This window comes from Cupressus sempervirens, chromosome 3 (assembly GCF_028749045.1).
Source record: "Cupressus sempervirens isolate cs-2001-9-10 chromosome 3, ASM2874904v1, whole genome shotgun sequence".
NCBI classification, from domain to species: Eukaryota; Viridiplantae; Streptophyta; class Pinopsida; order Cupressales; family Cupressaceae; genus Cupressus; species Cupressus sempervirens.
The window spans coordinates 1,074,583,759-1,074,605,858 of NC_143120.1; the positions used below are offsets into that span (position 1 = coordinate 1,074,583,759).

Here is a 22,100-nt window from a genome sequence, read left to right on the forward strand (position 1 = left end):
GAATAGTTTGGCAGTATTTAATTGTTTTCAAATGTAGATATAAGGAATTACATCAGATACGAAAAGTCATAGTGGTGCTGAGATAGTTTTAGCCATTGCTATTATGCATTCTTAGAATAACATCAATTTTAATATTCTCACCGAAAAAGTATCTACCAAACATAACATTGATCACATTTAGCTCATCTAGACAAAATGACTATTAGATATGATGTCACAACCTAATGAGATGATCAAGATTCTTCCATAGTCTCATCGTTGTCTGTTATTTCAATCAAAGATTCTTCCATAGTCTCGTTGTCATCTATTTCTTGAATTCTCATTTTCTTCCATAGCTTTTCATACTTCCTCACATGACAAGATAATGAAAGCCGATGCATTACATCTATGAAGACAATATCACTTTGGTCAAATTCTCCATTGAAGTACATTTGGGACAGTCGGGTTACAACTTCCTTTCCCAGCTAGTGCCTTAAGGTTTTAGCACCATAAACCTACAAAAACAAAAATAGAAATTCATTCAACTTAAAACTAAATTGCAAGAGTCCTCATTCTACAATATTGCAGTATCAAAATTGTATATGTAATAAAATTTTCAATTTGTAGCTGATTTGTTATCAAAATTGTATATGTAATAAAATTTGCAGTTTGTAGCTGAATAGCTATTTTCTTTTGTTTTTTCTATAAAGGTAACCACTTCAACTAGTTAGGATAGTGGACGACTGCTCCAATGACAACAATAAAATGCTGATGCATGCCCTGAACCAGAATATGATAGAATCACATTTACTTAGAGTTATATCCTTCAAGAAAGTGCCAACAATCCATATTCAACACCATTTCTCTATAAGGTTTGGTGCTTTCTACCCTTAAAAAATTTAGAAAGTAATCAATTTACTTTTCTTCGTAACTAAGAAGAAATGATATAAACTTACAAGTGTTTCTTGGTATTATTGAAAGGAGATTTTAATTTTTCTAGATTATTTTGTTTCAGCTGTTTTAGGTCATCCTAACATTCCATTACTGATCATCCAATTTTAATCCAACCAAGTCTATATTTTTGAATTAAGATCTAGCTTGGATTAAGGTATTTAAATAACTTTACAGTTAAACCAGGGCTCCTCTAATACGAAGCTCAAATTTCAATCTATTGTTAAAATGCTTCGTACCTGTTAAATGGTAGATTAGACAAGCATCGAAGCATGTAATATAAAATATACAAACCAGAGGAATAACTTCAAAAATTGACTTACAGGATCATAGGCTTTCTCAACAATAAGGTTTAAAGCTTCATCACTGACTAACAAATGAACTCTCTTCTTAGAAAGCCATAGAGCCACTTCTTTGATCTACAATATAGCAACCTTTCGCACCTCCTCATTTTTTAGAGCATTAAAAACAACTATCTCATCAAGTCTATTCAACAGTTTGTTCCTGAAGTGCTTTCTCACCTGCAATAAAGTAGCACCACAGTTTTTCTTTTAAGAATAACAGTATTTCAATGACAATTTTATCTAATGAATCATTACTTAATTGCACCTTCTTTTTGTATTACTCTATCTTGTGCAACTTCTATGGATGTGACTCCAGAGAGTCCTGGAATAAAGTACTCTACTCCAAGTTTGGATGTCATGACAATGATTGTGTTGGAGAAGCTCCCTGACCATGTTCATCTGTCAATCTACCATCATCAAGAATCTGAATCAAGGTGTCAAGTACAGATACATGTGCTTTCTCAACTTCATTAAATAGAACAACACTATACAGTCATCTTTTAACTACTTCAGTCAGTTGCCCACCCCCTCCAGAACTAACACATCTACAATTATTCATTACAATTTAGCTGAAATATTGGCTGCCATTTATTCAGTATATAAGTAAGGAAATTTTTTTGGAATAAGACCAATTTAAAAGAAACCTCTTGCATTAGACATACCCAGAGGGACCACTGACGAGTCTAGAAACTGAGTGCTATTCCATATATTCAGACATATCTATCCAAACTAATAGTTTTTCATCATAAAACAGTTGTTCTACAAGAGCCTTTGCAAGCTTTGTTTTACCAACTCCAGTAGGTTCCACGAATAGAAAGGATCTAGTAGGTTGATGTAATTTCCTAAATCCCGCATCTGATCTTAGCACAGTATCTGCAACTTCCTTAACTGCTTTGTCTTGCCCAAAAACTCTTGCATGCAACCTTTCAGCCAAGCCTAACAACCTCTCCTTACCAGTTTGGTGAAGCCTGGTAAGAGGAATACCAATATGACAACTCACCACCTGTATGAAATGAGAAATGATGGTACTATCACTACAGATTCACTTTTTTCTGTCTTCATAACATGCAAATTCTAAAGCACAACTATTGGGAATCCAACCTCAATTTAACTCATAGGCTGCAACTAAACTCGACATGCATTAAAAATATGAAAAGAAAAGCTATCAAGAATAATTCAAAACTCTCATATTTCACATACTTCTGCAACTTGATCAGGTCCTACAAAAAACATTAATTTTCCTTTAAAATTAGTTTCATGTAGAGCGATTTCTCCTTCTATCTGAAGTGCCCCATATTTTATATCAGCAACTCTTGTCAGATCCATCCTTTGCTCTGCCTCCTATAGAGTAGACAATATTTCTCCATGCTTTTCCTTCAACCAACAGATTTCATTCATTCTCTCTTTTTCTTTCCAGAATTTCATTTTAAGAGGGAGCATGCCATCTCTCAAATCACCAACCTTGTTGTGAACCTATATGATAGGAAATATTATTATATATATATAAGAAGTTATCTTCAATCCTATAAAAAACTTCCTTGCATAGCACAATAATCTTCCTTTGTGTTTGCATAAATAACCCCCAAGCAACTGTTTAGAAGAATGGTAATATCAATACCAACCTCCTCCATGCAAGGAAGCAAAGGTGTATAGAATCACTTCCTACACTAATCCTTGAGAGGACGATTATGCAAATTTGACTAACTATTGCAAAGATCTCAAGAAATGCATAACAATATAATCAAAATAAAAATGAACTCATAACACGATGATTACCATGGGGAAAACCCTTTCGGGAGAAAAACCCCACCCTCCAAAACCTGCACAATGTATTCTCAAATTTGAAAGATTACAATACACTTGCAATGGAAGTTCTTATAGGAGTGCATCACCACAACTGGAACTTGAACTCGGACTTAGAGAGATACTCCTTCTAGCACCAGTCTTGCAAACTGAACTCAATAATTCAAACACCTCTCCAAGCCCTCCTTTTATAGTGATTTGCCATTTGGAAACCTTTTGTGGTTTTATAAAACCATGGGCCAAAGCCATGGGCAAAACAACCATGCCACATGTTACCCACTTGCAATTTGTAACTCCAAGAATGCCATTTTCATCCATAATTTTGTCCTTTAGTTTAGACCCCCATAAAAGTGAGTTGTTTACACTCTAAAAAAAACCCTTCTACATTTTTCTAAAGACTACACACATTTTTAACAAATCATACACCTTTTCCAACTCATAAACATGTGGAAAACTACCACAAACAAATTCTAGAATTGCCTAAAAAAATTATTGAGTCTTTAAGAAAAAGAGCTTGCAAGGTTGAGACACAATTCTCAACATTCTCCCACTTGTCAAACACCTTGCAATAGTCAGGAGATCCACAGTTTCATGGACTTAATTGCTAGGGGCTGAGAGACCCATAAACTTTGAACACCATCTCAACTTCTCTGTGCTCATAGGCTTAGTTAATGCATCAACAACATTCACCAAAGTCTCTACCTTCTCCAGCTTCACCTTACCGTTCTTGACCATATCTCTCACAAAATGATATTGTACATCAATGTGCTTGCTCCTGACATGAAATTTTGGGTTCTTCGCTAGGCAAATTGCACTCTAATTGTCACTGTACCCTGTTTGAATTCTATATCTGAACACAATCTATTTAGCTAGATAGCTTCCTTGTAGGCATGAGTAGCTACCATATACTCCACCTTCGTAGTGGACAAAGCAACCACAGCTTGTCACTTGCTCATCCAACTACACCACCGAATAATGTAAACACATATGCACTGGTGGATCTTCTTCTATCAACATCACTAGCTTAGTCTAAATCCACATAGCCTTGAATATCCAAGGAATGTTCATATCTTGTTCCATGAAAACATATAGAGTACTCTTAGGTACCTCGCAAGTATCTGAAAACTCTTTTTACTGCATCCCAATTTGCTCTTCCTAGATTAGACATATAATGGAAAAGTACTCCTACTGCTTGGGAAATGTCTGGTCTTGTATAGACCATAGTATACATAAGACTGCCAACTGCACTTTGATACGGTACTCGACTCATCTCTTCCATTTCCAATGGGGATGTAGGACACTGTGAGCTAGAAAGCTTTGTTCTCATAGTAATAGGAACAATCAATGGTTTGGAATGCTGCATATTGAATCTTCTTAGAATAGTACCAACATGCTTACTCTGACCTAGCTAAAGCTTTATGTTTTTCCTATCTCTTATAATCTTCATTCCCATAATGTACCTTGCTGCACCAAGATGTTTCATTTCAAACTTTGCTGGGAGCCGAGATTTTAATTCTGCAATCAAACCTTTTCCGTTGCCAATAAACAACATATCATCAACATATAAGGCAATAACCAAGAAATAATCACCATCAGACTTGTAGTATATACAGTGATCAGATTTGGATCGCACAAATCCCAAACTCAACACATATGTATCAAACTTTTGGTATCACATCCTAGGAATTTGTTTTAAACCATATAAGGATTTCTTCAATTTACAGACCAAATGACTTTTACCTTTCACCACAAAGTGCTTTGGTTGTGTCATATAAATTTCTTCCTACAAATCTCCATGAAGGAAAGCTATCTTCACATCCATCTGCTCAACTTCTAGATCATAAGTTGCTGCAATAGAAAGTAAAAATCAAATGGACGTCATTTTTTCGATAGGAGAAAAAATTTCCCCATAATCAATTCCTGCAACTTGGGAGTAACCTTTTGCAACCAATCATGCATTATTCTTCTCAATGCTTCCATCTTAACTTATCTTCCTTTTGAACACCTATTTACAAACAACAAGCTTCCGTCCTTTAGGAAATGGTACAAGGTCCCATGCATCATTCCTCTTACGAGCTGCCATCTCTTCTTCAATGGCTATCTTCCTTGACTCTGAATCATTCATAGAAGGAGCCTCTTCTATAGATTTTGGTTCATCAATATTAGCATTCAAAGCAAATATACACCTCCAATCATCAGGATTATATTCATACCTTTCTAGTGCTTTCCTCTATCTACTAGACCTTCGAACAAGATCTGGTTCACGTTCAAGTTCAAGTTCATGATCAGGTTCTCCCTCTTCCTCTAATGATTTAGAACTTGTAGAGCTCTCTTCAACAACTTGTCTTTCTAAGGGCCTCAATTCAACTTTCTTAGGTGTAGTAGGAAGTTGAATCACATCTTTCTTTTCTTTTATCTATTCTGGCTACACTGTAATAGAAAAAGGCTCAATTTCTCTAAAAGTAACACTTTTGGAGTAAAATACCTTTTGTGCAATAGGATCCCAAAGCTTGTACTCTTTCAAACCATAACTATATCTGATGAAGATACATTTGACAACTTTCTTGTCCAATTTTGTCTATTTTTGCTTTGGCACATGAGCATATGCCTCATAACTAAAAACTCTTAGATGTCTAAGTGAAGGCTTATGGCCCGACCATGCTTCCATTGGCATCTTATCAAGAAGAGCTGATGTAGGAGACCTATTTATTAGGTAGTAGGCAGTGGCTACAACTTCAGCCCAAAACTTTTGTTCTAGTCTAGCTCCATTCAACATACTCCTAGCTTTCTCCATCAAGGTACTATTCATTCTTTCTTCAACTCCATTCTGTTGCAGAGAATACAAAGTTGTCTTCTCTCTTTTAATACCATAATCTTTGCAAAGTGTCAAAATCATTTGAGCAATATTCACCACCATTATCAATTCTCAAATTCTTTATCTTCTTTCTAGTCTACAACTCAACCATTGCTTTAAATTCTTTGAAACAACTAAAAACTTCAGCTTTATTTCTAAGAAAAGAAACCCATGTTCTTCTATTGAAATCATCAATGAAAGAAACATAATAAACTGATCTACTAATAGAAGGAACATCAACTGGACTAAATACATCTGAATGGATTAGATCGAAAATACTTGAGTAAAATTGAATGTAGTTTTGTTTACCATAGATACAATGCTCACAAAAATCAAAATCAAGATTGCAGTCATTCAACCCATCAACAAGGTTTTTGTTTTTCAAGGTTCGTAGACCTTTCTCACCTATGTGGCCAAGTCTCTGGTGCCATAGCATAGCCTTCTTTGCAGGTAACTTTGATTCTGTAGATAGAGCACCCTCGGGTATTCTGAAACCACAACCATCTATTGAAAGAGAAACCCTCTCCTTCTCCAACAAAGTAGTCCTCTTCACAATCTTATCAAAAGTACTATTGCAGTCAACTATGTGTGCATCAAGCTGGTACAATGTACCCAATCTGCTTCCACTAGCTATTACCATAGCACCTCTTACCATTTTCAAACCTGCTTTAAAAAACTATACATGCACACCCACATCTATTAGTTTGCTAATAGATAATAGATTCCTCGCTAGTCCTAGGATATGAAAGACACCATCAAATCTTCTAATTCTACTATCAAAAAATTTCACATGAATACTTCCACGACCAACAATATCAAGAACTGAGTTATCACCCAAGTACACCTTACCACCATCAAACTTTTCATATTTACTAAACCAATTTCTATTAGGAGTCATGTGAAAAAATACACCTGATTCTATCAACCATGCATTATCACCTGCATGAGTGGCCAAGGCTATGATGAAAGCATCTTCGTCTTCCTTCTCAGACTTAGAATCAAAATCTTGCTTCTTCTTCTTCTTCTTTTCCTCTTTGCAATCCTTTCAGAAGTGTCCAGGTTTGCCACAATTCTAGCAAATTGCCTTGGACTTACTATGAGATATTGATCTCCCCTTATTCTTGGACTTGAAATAGCCATGCTACTTCTTGTTCTTGCCTCTTTCCTTTGGTCTTCCTCGAACACTCAAAGCCTCTTCGACATTCAGAGAGACCTTCCTTCTCATCTCTTTAGAAAGTAGAGAACAAAAAATGTCCTCCATCTTGAAGATGACTGAAGTGCTCCCTATGGGCATGAAAAGGCTGTCCCATGAGTTTGGCAATGAGCATAGCAATATTTGGCACCTTTCTTCTTCATCCATCCACACCCCAAATGAGGTCAACTGAGTCACCAACATATTAAAAATTTCAAGATGCTCAGAAATCTATCCACCTTCTTCCATTCTCAAGGAATACAACTTCTTCCTCAAGAAAATCTTGTTCACAAGTGACTTCACATGATAGATCTCACTTAGCTTCTTCTAAAGCTTCTATGCGGTAGGTTCTTCATGGACATTAATTAGTATAGAATCTACAAGACACAATCTGATGAGACTTTTAGCTTTTCTATCTCTCACATCATACTCTATGGCTAAAGCTGGATCTGTGGGCCTCAACTTCTTCTCATCAATTGCATCCCATAGATCTCGATCAATCAATAGATCTTCCATCTTCAGCTTCCATATTTCAAAGTTTGTGCTAGAAAACTTCTCTACATCAATCCTTGCTGATGTGCTTGCCATCTTTGTAATCTTGCAAAATAGAAATAAAACCTCTACACAAGCTCCCACTCAAACCTTGATTAGCTCAAAAAAACCCTGTACCCAACAAAAAGAACCAAAATTGGGTAGGCTCTAATAGCACTTGTAAGGAAGCAAAGGTGCGCGGAATCACTTCCTACACTAATCTTTGAGAGGATGATTATGAAAATTTGACTAACTATTGCAAAGATCTCAAGAAATGCATAACAATATAATCAAAATAACAATGAACTCATAACACAATGATTACCATGGGAAAAACCCTTCTGAGAGAAAAAACCCACCTTCCAAAACCTGTACAATATATTCTCAAATCTGAAATATTACAATACACTTGCAATGCAAGTTCTTATAGGAGCGCATCACCACAACTCAAACTCAGACTCAAAGATATACTCCTTCTAGCACTAGTTTTGCAAACTGAACTTGATGATTCAAACACCTCCCCAAGCCCTCCTTTTATAGTGATTTTCCATTTTGAAACCATTTCTAGTTTTACAAAACCATGGCAAAACAACCATGCCACATGTTATCCACTTGTAATTTGTAACTCCAAGAATGCCATTTTCGTCCATAATTTTGTCCTCGAGTTTAGACCCCCATAAAAGTCATAAAATGAGTTGTTTACACTCTAAAAATAGCCCTTCTACGTTGTTTTAGAGACTAGACACATTTTTAGCAACTCATACACCTTTTCCAACTCATAAACATGTGGAAAACTATCACAAACAAATCCTAGAATTTCCTAAACAATTCTAGAGTTTTTTTGGAAAAAGAGCTTGTAAGGTTGAGACACAATTCTCAACACTCCAGCCAAGCCTTGCTCGCTTCATCTTTCTTATTTTCCAGAGCATGCAACTCAAGTTTTAGTTGAATTTTTTCCCTTTCAAGTGCATCTAACTTTACTCTCACATTTGCACATGCTTCATCAATCAGATCAATTTCTTTATTAGGAAGATGTTGATCTATTCAGAGTTCAAACAAGAAAACAATTATCAATTACTTGTACAAAGCCCACAAAATGATGCTCACTTAAAAATTTATGTCTCGAGCTTAACTCCTAGCAATTTAAAGTCAAGACAATAAATTTGCACAATCGTCCAAGTAAAAAATTTTTATTCAGAGTTCAAACATGAAAACAACTATCAATCACTTTTACAAAGCCCACAAAATGATGCTCACTTTTAAATTTATGTCTCAAGCTTCATCTAACTCCTATCAATTCAAAGTCAAGACAATAATTTTGCACAATCGTCCAAGTAAAATTTAATGTTATGTCCATTTATGATCAAATCTCATATATTAAGAGCACCCCCACAGCACCAATTTTTCTAACACCACTTCAATCATATGGATATCTGATTGAAGAGTTTACCGGTTATATAACAACAGGATAATTGGGCTGCGACTTCTATTGCTCTGTCCGTGATCCTCAAAAAAATGTTAACTATGTCAGCTACACTAGGTTCAAAAAGGTACACCTGCGAAAGGTAGTTAATAAGGTAAGCTATTCACAAGATGACCTATGATCTTGCAATAATCTATATCAATAGACCGAATCAAGTGCCAACCTGCTGGAATTGGCATTCCAATGCAGCATTTTTCTCTACACATTTTGTATACTCATCCCATGTAGTTGATCCCACACACTTTAGCTGACCGTGAGAAACCATTGGTTTAAATAAATTAGCAGCAATCATTGAACGCTCACATTGTCTTGAAAACAAATCCACTTGTCAATTTGCATACAACCAATTATAATGACATCCTATTAGATTAAATCATAAGGAGAGAAAAGAACAATAAAGAAAAATCACTTACCAGCACCAAGGACCAAATGTAATTGGTGAATAAATAGAATTACTTTTCCTTGGGATTCTTCTACCTCCTTCAATATAGATTTAAGTCACTCTTCAAACTGACCCACGTATGTTGCTCTAGCAAGAAGGACTCCTGTATCCAATTTTATCAATCTAACTCCAAGCAAATTTCTGTAGCATACCAAAGAAACTTTATGAGTTTTGAAATGGATTCACTAAGTCCCAAATCAACTACTAAAACACCAACCCCACTTGAATGGTCCAAATACATCAAATTGCTAAAGCAGAACTATTTATAGGGATTTAGTCGATAATACCTCTGTTAAATAATATATTTCTTAAATTAAATGGAGAGACATTGAGGTCATCATCAATCTCAAAATTTTAGATGAAGACTCAGAACTAGGAATTTCAAAACATTTGTGACCATGAGAGAATGCTGCGAAGCACAGTTGATGAAACCATGGAGATGAGTGCACAACTAGAATCTACTGAAACAACAAGACCCATCAGTCTCCTAACTACACTGCAAAACAAATCCTGCTGACCAAATAACTAGAGCTTTCTTGCCAAAAAATTGACATATTTTTAATGTTTAGAGTAGCTTCCAGAAGATTTCTATAGTTTCAATATTTAAAATAGGGTAATTAAATGGAACTTGGATATTAGAAGAAGTAAAATGTGAGAAATTGTCCTGGTGAGTAAAGCATGTTAAAATGAATAGTTTATTGGTGAATAGAGCATTTTGGAAACAACATTTTACTGATTCTAGAAATGGAAAAGAGTATTGTTGTTTTGGATAGCTATTCATATTCTTCTATTTTCTTTCTCTTTGTAAGTTTGTAACTAGTAGTGTTCCAAATTTTGCTCACTATTAGATATTTCATGGGTGTATCGCAATAGGCTTTTAGCCATCAATGACTATTCTAAAAGAGGCATGCTGTGCAGAACATGGTAATGCATGGATTCAAAAGAAAAAATCTGAATGGCCACCATAAATTTTTTAACATGAATTGGCTTTTTTTAAACAATGATCTTGTTTTAAGAAAGAAAGAGAAATATGGATGCAACAATTCCCAGCATCATTAGCAGCGATCATTATTATACACCATTGACATCTAAGTCAACAAAAATATGGAAGCAACAATTGCAAAGATCTAAGACAGAAACAGAACATGATAAATACACCGAATTGTTATTCGTTGTTTTTACCTTGGGACATCTCCTTCAATAATTCTTTGAGTGAGTCCCTCCACCACAACAATCTTTCCAACTCCAGCCTCTCCAATTAGTACAGTGTTGGAAAACTTAATGCAGCGTTGAAGTTTGCCCCTTGAGCCAAACACTCACCTACCACCGTGACATCCATAATAGACAGAAAAGTTAATATGGGTAGGTGAGGTTTTAAAATTCAAAAAAGTGGGGGAAAATGGAATGTGAAGAAAGGAATATTTTATTCATTCATGCAGCAGAGTTTGCAGATCAAGCAGATCAGAGAGAAGTTGCAGAGCTGAGCAGAGAAGGAAGAAGGAAAGAACTTTGTGCCTGTAGTTGCACATGCTTCCCTTGTTCACTCAGTAAGTTTGTTGTTGTTTGGATTTGTCCTATTGAAGTAGTGATTGCTCCAGGCACCATTGTATGCAGCCATTAGAGTTGCAAGTTTAAAATTTTATTGAAGATTAAAATATTATCAATTTAGGGTTATTTTAGGGTTTTCTAGTTGAAGCCAAATGCTCCCAAATTTTGTAATAGTTTAATGAAATATTGAATAGAAAGCAAGCAAGAATACTTAAATATATTGATCTTCCCTTGTATGTTGCATTTGAGAAATTTTTTTGAAAGCTTAAAGCTTTGGCTCTCTGGTTTTAATGGTGAATGTATTCACGTTAGAATTTTCTAAGTTATAAAGTTTAGTTGGAGCCGAGCTCACTCGGCATCCATTGGTGCTGAGCATTTCATTGTGGCCGAGAATTGCCTTTGTGTGTCGAGCTTACTTAGCTTCCTTGTGCTGAGCTAACTCGACACTTATATTCTTCCTGTCACTCAGCACCTATCCTGTCACTTGGCACCTATCCTGGCGCTCGACACCTTCAAGTGTCGAGCAATTTTTTAAGTGCCGAGTATAAATTTTAGGATTAGGGTTGTGAGTTTTTGAAATTTACATTAATATTTTTCACATGGTATCAGAACTTTGAGGCCCCACATCCACAGTGAGTTAGGGCATTTTTTTTCTTGGGATATTTGACATGGAAGGAGATGTAGGAAAGATATGGCAGTAGCCACCATCCTTTAATGGAAAAAATTATGATACATGGGAAAAGAAAATAAAGACCATTATCGTAGCAAATGATTTGTGGAGTTTGTGGTCAATGGATTCAATGATGTGATTGATCCAACTCAGTATGCTGCCCTTACAAATGCACATAAGACTCATTTGAAAGAGTCAAAGAGGAAAGATGCAAAGGCATTAAGTCTTATTGAAGCAGCAATGATAGAGACAATTTTCCCAAAGATTGCAGCAGCAAATTATGCAAAGGAAGCATGGGATATCCTTGAGATGAACTTCAACTGATAAAGTCCATACTATAAAGCTACAGAATATAAGGAGGGAGTTTGAGAACCTTCAGATGAAGGAAAATGAATTAGTTGCAGACTTCAGTTCAAGGACCTCCAATGTGATTAACCAACTGAAGTCAAATGGAGAAGACTATCAAGAGCAAAGGATAGTGAAAAAGATATTGAGGAGTTTACCTCATAAATATGACCATTTGGTCATGACCATAGAAGAGGCAAAAGACCTCACTTTTTTGACAATGGATGAGTTGATGGGTTCTCTTCAAACCCATGAGCATAGGATCAATAGATCTACATCTTCTACTTCCCCAGAGCAAGCATTCAAGGCTCAGTCAAATCCAAGAGGAAGGGGGAGAGGAAGAAATGTCTCAGGCAGGAACTCTAGAGGTAGAGGCCAAGGAAATGGAGGACAAAGAAATGCTGCAACAGAAAGCTCAGGAAGAGTAGATGGATCAAGTAGCTCACAAAATACTTCAAGAGGAGGTAAGAAAAACTACAAATCAAATAAGAGTAATTTAGAATACTACTACTATCATAAATATGGGCATTATGCAAATGAATTCTAGAAGAAGCAGAATGATCAGTTGGGACAAGCAAATGTGGCTGATGTGAATATGGGAAGTGGACCCAATGCTGCTACCTTCATCATGTGTAATGTTGGTGAAGAAGGAAGCCCTAAGGTTTGGTACCTTGATAGTGGATGTAGCAACCACATGAGTGGTAATGAAACCTTGTTTTCATTCATTGACAAGAGTTTTAAATCAGAAATTAAGATGGGTAACAATGGAACCCTACCAGTTGTGGGCAAAGGATCTATTATGGTCCACACCAACAAAGGTGAGAAAAGGGAAATACAAAATGTGTATTTTTCTCCTGGTATGAAGCACAATTTGATGAGCATTGGTCAGCTCATTCAAAATGGATACAAAGTGCTGATGGAGAATGACACATGTGTCATTCATGAAAAGGATGGGAGCAAGAACTTACTTGCAGCAGTTCAAATGACAAAGAATAGAATGTTTCCCTTGAGGATAGAGACATGTTTCTCATCTCAATTTTGTGTTGCACCTCACACACAATCAGCTCTAAGGAGTGTGATTGAAGATCCCTCATAGCTATGGCACCTCAGGTATGGTCATCTAGGCTATGCTGATTTAAATTTGTTGTCAAATAAAAGAATGGTAGAATGTTCATCATGTATAGGAAATTCATGTGACAAGTGTGAGGTTTATATTTTGGGTAAGCAACATAGGCTTCCCTTTAATTCTAAAAATTCTAGGAGGGCTAGATATCCATTAGAATTAGTGCATACTGACCTAGTTGATCCTATGCAAGTTACTTCCATTGGGGGGAGTACTTATTTCATGACATTCATTGATGATTTCAGTCGTAGGACATGGGTGTATATCTTAAAGAATAAATATGAAGCATTTGATAAATTTGTAGAACTTAAGGCCTAGGCTGAAAGAGAATGTGGACACTATATCAAATTCCTTAGATTAGATAGAGGAGGGGAGTATACCTCCAATTCTTTTGTAAATTTTTGCAGGAAACATGGCATTAAGAAAGAGCTCACAACTAGCTATACACCACAATAGAATGGAGTGGCTAAAAGAAAGAATAGGACCATTGTTGAAATGGCATGAAGCATGATGAAAGAGAAAGGTCTCCCAACTGAATTTTGGGGAGAGGCTGTGGAAACAACAGTTTATCTAATTAATAGGTGTCCTAAAAAGGCAGTTCGTGATAGAATTCCAATGGAAGCATGGTCACGAATAAGATGGACAGTTGAACACCTAAGTTTGTTTGAATGTGTTGCATATGCACATGTGCCTAAAGAGAAAAGGCAAAAATTTGATGACAAAGGTGTGAAATGCATTTTCACAAAGTACAGCCCAGAATCAAAGGCATACAGATTGTATCACCCATTGAACAAAAAGATGACTCTCTCAAGAGATGTGGAATTTCCTGAAAATCAGTCTTGGTATGGTTCAATTGATGAGTCACTAAGCACTTCTAGTAAAGTGCCAATTATGAGTGAATAAGATTCTGATGAACAACAAGAAGAAGGAGCAAATAGAAGAAAAGGCAAGTAGATTTAGACATTGCCAAGCTCCTCTAGGCATGATTGAGTGTCAGTGTCGAGTACCAGTGAAGACTGAACTAGTCGGCAATGTAGCAGCAGTGAAGATTCTGATCCCACACTCTCCTCCCTGATACCAAAAAATACCAAGAGTCTTAGGGAGATATAACAAGATGAAAGGTATGAAGATTATGATGAGAGTGTTAATTTTCCATTATTTTCTCATAGTGATCCAATATATTTTGAAGAAGCTATTAAGGAAAAGAAATGGTGTAAGGCCATGGATGAGGAAATAGATGCTATAGAAAGAAATGAGACATGGGAGCTAACTAAATTGCCTCCAAAGAAGCAAGTGATTGGAGTAAAATGGGTCTACAAGACCAAATGTAATGCTCAAGACAAGATTGATAGGCATAAGGCAAGGCTGGTAGTCAAGGGCTATAAACAACAGTATGGAAGAGACTATGATGAGACATATGCCGCTGTTGCAAGAATGGAAACCGTGCATGTTGTCATAGCAATTGAAGCTCAACACAAATGGAAGGTATTTCAAATGGATGTGAAGTCCACCTTCCTTAATGGTGTATTGGAAGAAGAAGTATATGTGGAGCAGCCACTTGGTTATGAGGTTGCAGGTGAAGAACACAAAGTATATAGATTGAAGAGAGCTCTTTATAGGCTCAAGCAAGCTCCATGGGCATGGTACAATAGGATTGAATCATTTTATGAGCAATGGCTTTAGTAAAAGAAATGGTGAGCCCACTCTTTACATCAAGGCAACATATGGTAATGTATTGATTGTTGTCTTGTATGTAGATGATTTAATTTTTAGTAGTAATGATAAGGCTCTAATTGGTGAGTTCAAAGAGGCCATGAAAAGTGAATTTGAAATGATAGACCTAGTTCTCTTGGAGTACTTTCTAGGCATAGAAGTAAAAAAAATGCATAATGGCATCTTCATCTCTCAAGAAAAATATGCAAGGCAGATCTTGGAGAGATTTAAAATGTAGAATAGTAAGGTAGCCCCCACACCAACAACAATAGGTCTAAAGTTGAGCAAGGAAGACTCTAGCAAGAGAGTGGATCCAACACTATACAAGAGTATGGTTGGAAGTTTAATGTATTTGACTACAACTCAGCCAGACCTAATGCATGCAGTAAGTTTGATTTCTAAATTTATGGAAACACCAAAGGATTCCCATTGGCAAGCGGGAAAGAGGATCCTAAGGTATGTGAAAGGTACCAAGGGATTTGGAATTTTATATACTACAAATGATGATTTCAAGTTGGTTGGTTATACTGATAGTGATTGGGCTGGAAGTTTAGATGATAAGAAGAGAACTTCCGGATACATGTTTCATATGGGATCAGGTGCAATTTCATGGGCATCCAAGAAGCAACCTATTGTTGCTCAATCTACAATAGAGGCTGAATACATAGCAGCAAATGTAGCAGTGTGTCAAGCAATTTGGCTAAGGAGGATCTTGACAGATTTGAATGAAAGGCAAGAGGATGGAACCACAATTTATTGTGACAACATCTCATCAATTGCATTGTCCAAGAATCCAGTCTTCCATGGGAGAAGCAAGCATATTGAGATCAGATATCACTTCATCAAAGAGTTGGTGGAGAATGGGGATATCAAGATGGATTTTTGCAAGTCAGAGCAGCAGCTAGTAGATATTTTCACCAAGACATTAGGCATTGGATCTTTTGTACACCTAAGAGAGTGTCTTGGTGTAGTTGATGTGGATCAGCTGTGATCCTTGTTTTGTTTGGCTTAGGACAAAGGGCGAGTGTTGGAAAATTTAATGCAGCATTGAAGTTTGCCCCTTGAGCCAAATGCTCACCTACCACCCCGACGTCCATAAAAGATAGAAAAGTTAACACGGGTAGGTGAGGTTTTCAAATTCAAAAAAGAGGAGGAAAATGGAATGTGACAAAAGAAATGTTTTATTCATTCATGCAGAAGAGTTTGCAGATCAAGTAGATCAGAGAGAAGTTGCAAAGCTGAGCAAAGAAGGAAGAAGGAAAGAAGTTTGTGCCTGCAGTTGCACATGCTTCCCCTGATCACTCAATAAGTTTGTTGTTGTTTAGATTTATCCTGTTGAAGTAGTGATTTCTCTAGGCACCATTGTATGTAGCCATTAGAGTTGCAAGTTTAAAATTTTATTGCAGTTTAAAGTATTATCAATTTAGGGTTATTTTAGGGTTTTTTGGTTGAAGCTGAATGCTCCCAGATTTTGTAATAGTTTAATGAAAGATTGAATAGAAAGCAAGAAAGAATACTTGAATCTATTGATCTTCCCTTATATGTTGCATTTGAGAAATTTGTTTGAAATCTTAAAGCTTTGGCTCTTTGGTTTTAATGGTGAATGCATTCGTGTTGGAATTTTCTAAGTTATAAACTTTAGTTGGAGCTGAGCTCACTTGACATCCATTGGTGCAAAGCATTCCATTGTGGACGAGCATTGCCTTTGTGTGCTGAGCTTAGTCGGCTTCCTTGTGCCAAGCTAACTTGACACCTATATTCTTCCTGTCACTCGACACCTATCCTGTCACTCAACACCTATCTTGGCACTCGGCACCTTCAGGTGCCGACCAAAATTGCCACTCGACACCTTCAAGTGCTGAGCAGTTTTTTTAAGTCTCGAGTATAAATTTTAGGGTTAGGGTTGTGAGTTGTTGAAATTTACATTAATATTTCTCACATACAGGATTTTTCTTCATCCTCCAACACAGAATTGTGATGACTTTCTAGATTTCTTCATCTCTACCAATAACTAGGTCAAGCTTTGCTAGCACTCCAAAAAAGTTGTGACAATATGTTTTTAGGGCTTGGAAAGGGGTAATAATATCAAAGATGGTTTCCACCTTCTTACCCCATTCCACTTCCCATAGCTTCTCAACTTGAGATTTAAGTGGAAAAGGACACACCCCTGCATCTATAAAGCTGTTGATAATATGTGAATCCTCCAACAATCCAACTATGAGATGATCCACGCCCAAATGGGTGTCTCCTTTCTTCTTCTGTGTCGATTGAGTGTGCTCGATGCATTTGATTACATCAACACTGTTGACTGGAGGAGAGTCATTGGACGAAAACTTTTCTAGGTATTGGTGCAGTATTTTTTTAACAAATTCCACTAATTCATCTCCCCAAGTAGCATAAAAAATTGCTTCTTTTAGTAGCCCATCAACATTCTCTATAAGAGAAATGGCCAAGTGAAGGGGTGTGAATTGTGCATGACCAAATTTTTGAGCATATTGTTGACCTGATTCTACAATTTTGAAAGTTCTATTAGTGAAATCTTTGGAGTCCATTTTTGATTATGTCACCTTTCAGAAACCTCTTGATTTAGAGGATAATAAATAGAGGTGGCTGTCCACCTTCTTCATAGAAATTAATAAAAGTAAAAATAATGTTTTAAATTATTCTTTAGCATAAGTAAGTAGACTAGTAATCTTTACCATAAACAATATCAAACTATCTCAAAATCAAATATAATATAGTAAATTAGGATAAAATTGTTCAATGTTAAACATTTTCGATAAGCCATCTTATTTCGAAAACCATTTTCTACCAGACTTTCAGCACTAAAAAATTAATGAAATGAGAATTGTAACCTAGGTGAAAAGAAGTGTAGAATTGATTATTTCTTTGACTTCTTCCATGCTTCTTATCCTATACAATAAATAGCTTGGTTAGTTTTAGCACTGATTTAGATTGCATAGAGTCTCCAAGGGAACAATGTGTCATGGACATGTAGAGGACAAGCTGCATGGAAGAAGTCAAAGAAACAATTATGAATATGACTCTTCATTGGACACCTGATAAGATCCCACTCCTTCAATCCCCCCTCTGGATCCTCTTTTTTAGTTCAAGCTCTACCTCCTCCTTTTCCCAACAATATATTTTCTTGAGATCCATAAACCCACTTAAGAAAGGCATTTCGTCATCAAATCAAAAACCCAAGTCTAGAGGAAAAATGGCATCAAGTTGAAATCATGAAACAAAAACATAGGGCAATCTTTGATAGCCCAATAAACCACATTGAGTAGAGCTCATTGATTATTCAAACAACTAATCCTTCTAAAACTTAGAAGTGGCATGGATTGAACTATATGAAAATACAAATGCTCATGACTATGAAACCAAATGTTGGAAAGATTATACTTTCAAATACGAGATGCACATATTGTATCTTGACTATGAAACCTAGTTCTAGAGGGAAATTGGATGAAACAGAAATATAGGGCATTCTTTGATAGCCCAATAAACTGCATTAAGTAGGCTTGCTTATGATTCAAAAAATTGATCCTTCTAAAACTAAGAAGCAACATGGATTGAAATATATGAAAAAACAAATGCCAATGAGTATGAAACCAAATGTTGGAAAGGTTATACTTTCAAATAGCAGAACATATTGTAACTTGGCTAGGTTACATGACATTCTTAGGATGTTCTAGTACATGTCTAGCAACATGAAAATATATTTCTAGCAGACCTAAAAACTAGGCCGTCATAGATTTGGCTTACTTCCAAGGTCAGATTTTTATTGGTAAAATCAATTTCTATTGACATAAAAAGCCCATCTATAAAGAGCTCTGTCGCCGTAGCATAGCTGCCAAATGTTTCTCCATTGTCATTTGACTTAATTATCACAGTTTTTCCTAGAGGCCATTTATAATTGATGTGATTTTGTGTGTTGAAAAAAATCATTTTAGGATATAATTGACGGATATAATTTTGTGTGTTGAAAAAAACCATTTAAGAATATAATTGACGTTTGCATGTCTGTTTACTCGTATGTACAGGAAAATCCAAATATAGTTAGAAATGGAAAACATTAAAGAGTCAATAGAAATTATGTGGGGCTAACAATGAATGGTTTGTGGTAGAGGCTTTTACAATTTTGCATGTAGTTGGCAATGAATATATTGTGGCAGAAACTCTAAATTGTAGCGAATGCTTTGTGGCAGAGAGTGGGAATAATTATATTATGACAGAAACTAAATTTTTTGGCCGAAATTTGTGGCCAAAAATTTGAGTAGATGGGGAAGCTTAAATAGCATTGAACCATGAGAATGAAGGTATCCTTGTACCTCGTATCATAAAATGCATTTTAAGTTGAATTTATTTCTACACTAGTTTTTCCCTGCCTAGAATTTATTTGCACGTTCATCATTATACTTCAACCGCAAATACAAATTGTTATTATTTCCATGTCTCCATCTACGAATCCATGTGAGGAAATTCACATAGTCATGAAAAGGAGTAAGGAGAGAACGTGCCCATTTTGTCTTTATCTTCTATGACAAAAATGCATGACTAGGCAACACTTTCAAGGTTTATGGTTATAGAGGAGGCTTTCGAAATAAGATATTGGAAGAGTGACAAAATTTTTTGAATCAAATAATTTTTGACTGTTTTTACTTTTAACAAAATTTTAGTAATCTCAAAATCAGCTACCTTAAAAAAATACTTCTTATTACGCTTTTTTTTGTTAGCACAACAATCTAGACATAATGACATCAATAACTTCAAATGCAATTGCAGAATTTCCACTTAAGGACCCTCTTTTACAAGTTACGAGTATGCAACCAATGAAGCAACAAAAATCCACAACTGTTACTTACTATCTACATCTCTCTGATGGCATATAGACCCATCCATGCCTAATTCCTCAACAACTAAATAATCTTGTTCAAGACAACACTTTGCAAGGAGGATCGATCATCAACCTTACAAATTACAAACACAAACAATTTTTTAATTTCACGTACATTTTCTTAAAAAATTTCTATGGTCTTTAGTTTTTTTTTCCTCCTTACAGTTGTCAGCTAAATTTTGTCAACTTTTAATTGTAGTGTGATTTCAGTCAATAGTTTTAAAGTAATATCAACTACTACAACAACTATTAGAATACCAACTCTTATTTTGAAAGCAACCACTTTGTCAATGAGCAAGCATAATCTATTTGAGAATAGTCCAAAAGAATTAAATTCTAGCTGCAGAGAAGCAAGCTCTATAGTAGAACACTTTTTCCCAACACCAACAATAACCCCCATTAAAGCATTGACCCCGTATCATAAAATTTGGACTATAGAGGGGAGGGCATTAAGTAAAACTTTTATTCATAGATTTAAAAATGGTGGACATGATGAAAAGGTATTTGGCTTTGACTATATTGATAAAGAAAGTACTATGATACATGTCACCTACTTCAATGATATAGTTCAAGAATTTAACAATGTTATACAATCAAGTGAGTTTTATCTCATCTCTAATGATAGAGTCAAAGTTGCTAACTTGAAATATAGTAGCTCAACTAACCCATTTGAGATTGTTCTACCCAGCTCATCTCCTATTACTATTTCAAAAACTATTAAATCCACCATACCTATGTAGTGTTTAAACATTAGGAGCATATAATCATTGCAATTTTTACCTATTAGCATTGTTGTAGATGTCATTGGCATCATCCTATCCATTAGTCCAACATCAACCATCTGCAAAGGAGATGGATCTAAAAGAAACAAATGTACAATTTCCATAATAGATATGTCTAATTGTAGTATTGATATAACAGTTTGGGGGGACCTTTGCCAAGCTCAAGGAAGGGAAATTTCAGCAATGCTTTTATAGCCAGCTCCACCAATAGTCTTGATCTAATCTACTCGCATTATTCCATATTGAGGAAAGGCTTTAGATAGTATACCTCCAACATCAATTACAATAAATCCACATTTATTGGAAGCAAGAACACTTCAAATGTGGTCTACCACAAAAGCCATTGCTAATCCATTAAAATCATTGTCAAGAACCACCTTATCTATCCCCAACTTTAAAAATCCAATACCTATTTCATCATTGATAAATAGAGTCATTTTTGAGGAAGAAGATGTGTGTATAAAAGCCACAATTACAAAAGTTCATCTGGACAATTTTTACTTTCTCGTGTCTAAAAGTTTTTGAGAACAAGAAATGTTAAAAAAACTCACTCAAACCTCAAATAGTACATTTGAATGCCCAAAATATTCCATTAATGTTCCTGTAGACACCCAAAAATTGGAAAAGACCTAAATCACACAATTTCTATCAATCAATGCAAATTAAAGAGAAAATTAGAAGAAACACAATACACTTTCAAATCAAAAATCACATCAAGTCATTAATCACCTATCAAATCAACAAGACCTAAATCAACTTTAAAAAGAGGAAGAGAATAATTCAAATTCATAAAATAAAATTCAAAAAGGGAGGAAGGAAAAAGGCAAAGTGTTGAAAATAAATCATTTAGTAAATCAATAAAATCAGTTTATCCTCACAAGATGAAAATCCCCCTTTTACCATTTAAAATAATTTTAAAAATCCTCATATTATCGCCAAAACCAAGTCTATTGGACTCTTCCTCCTGGCCCCTTATTAGATATTTTGAGTTTCACTTTCACCCCAAGTCAAAAGTGAAAATCCTGGTTCATACCCCAACCCCTTTTGAAATCTTATAAATAGGAGGGAAATCTAAGAGACAAGGGGGGCAAGTTTTTATGCATCTACACTATAGGCATATTTAGACTCATTGTTTTAGCCTTATCATTATAGTGTTTTCATAGCATTGTTAGTATCATTTTATGTCATTTAGCATCATTTTGTATCATTTAGCTTCATTTATTGCATATTTATCTCATGGCATGATCATTTCAAGAGCATTTCTTGGAGTTGCATTTCACATATAATCCGCATTATAGTCATAGATCTTGCATTTTTCATCATAAATCTGCATTCTTAGCAATATCCCATTCTGGAACTATCACTAAAAGTCTGGTCTGAGAGCTATTTTAGCAGTTGTAGTTAGGGAGACATGAGACAATTGTAGAGATTACTTGTTGC

General features: G+C 35.6%; 1 pseudogene; it reads right to left on the reverse strand.

The window, feature by feature from the left end:
• Positions 1–233: 233 nt before the first annotated feature.
• Positions 234–17,530, reverse strand: LOC149570474 (chaperone protein ClpB1-like; annotated as a pseudogene).
• Between the last annotated feature and the right edge of the window lie 4,570 nt (positions 17,531–22,100).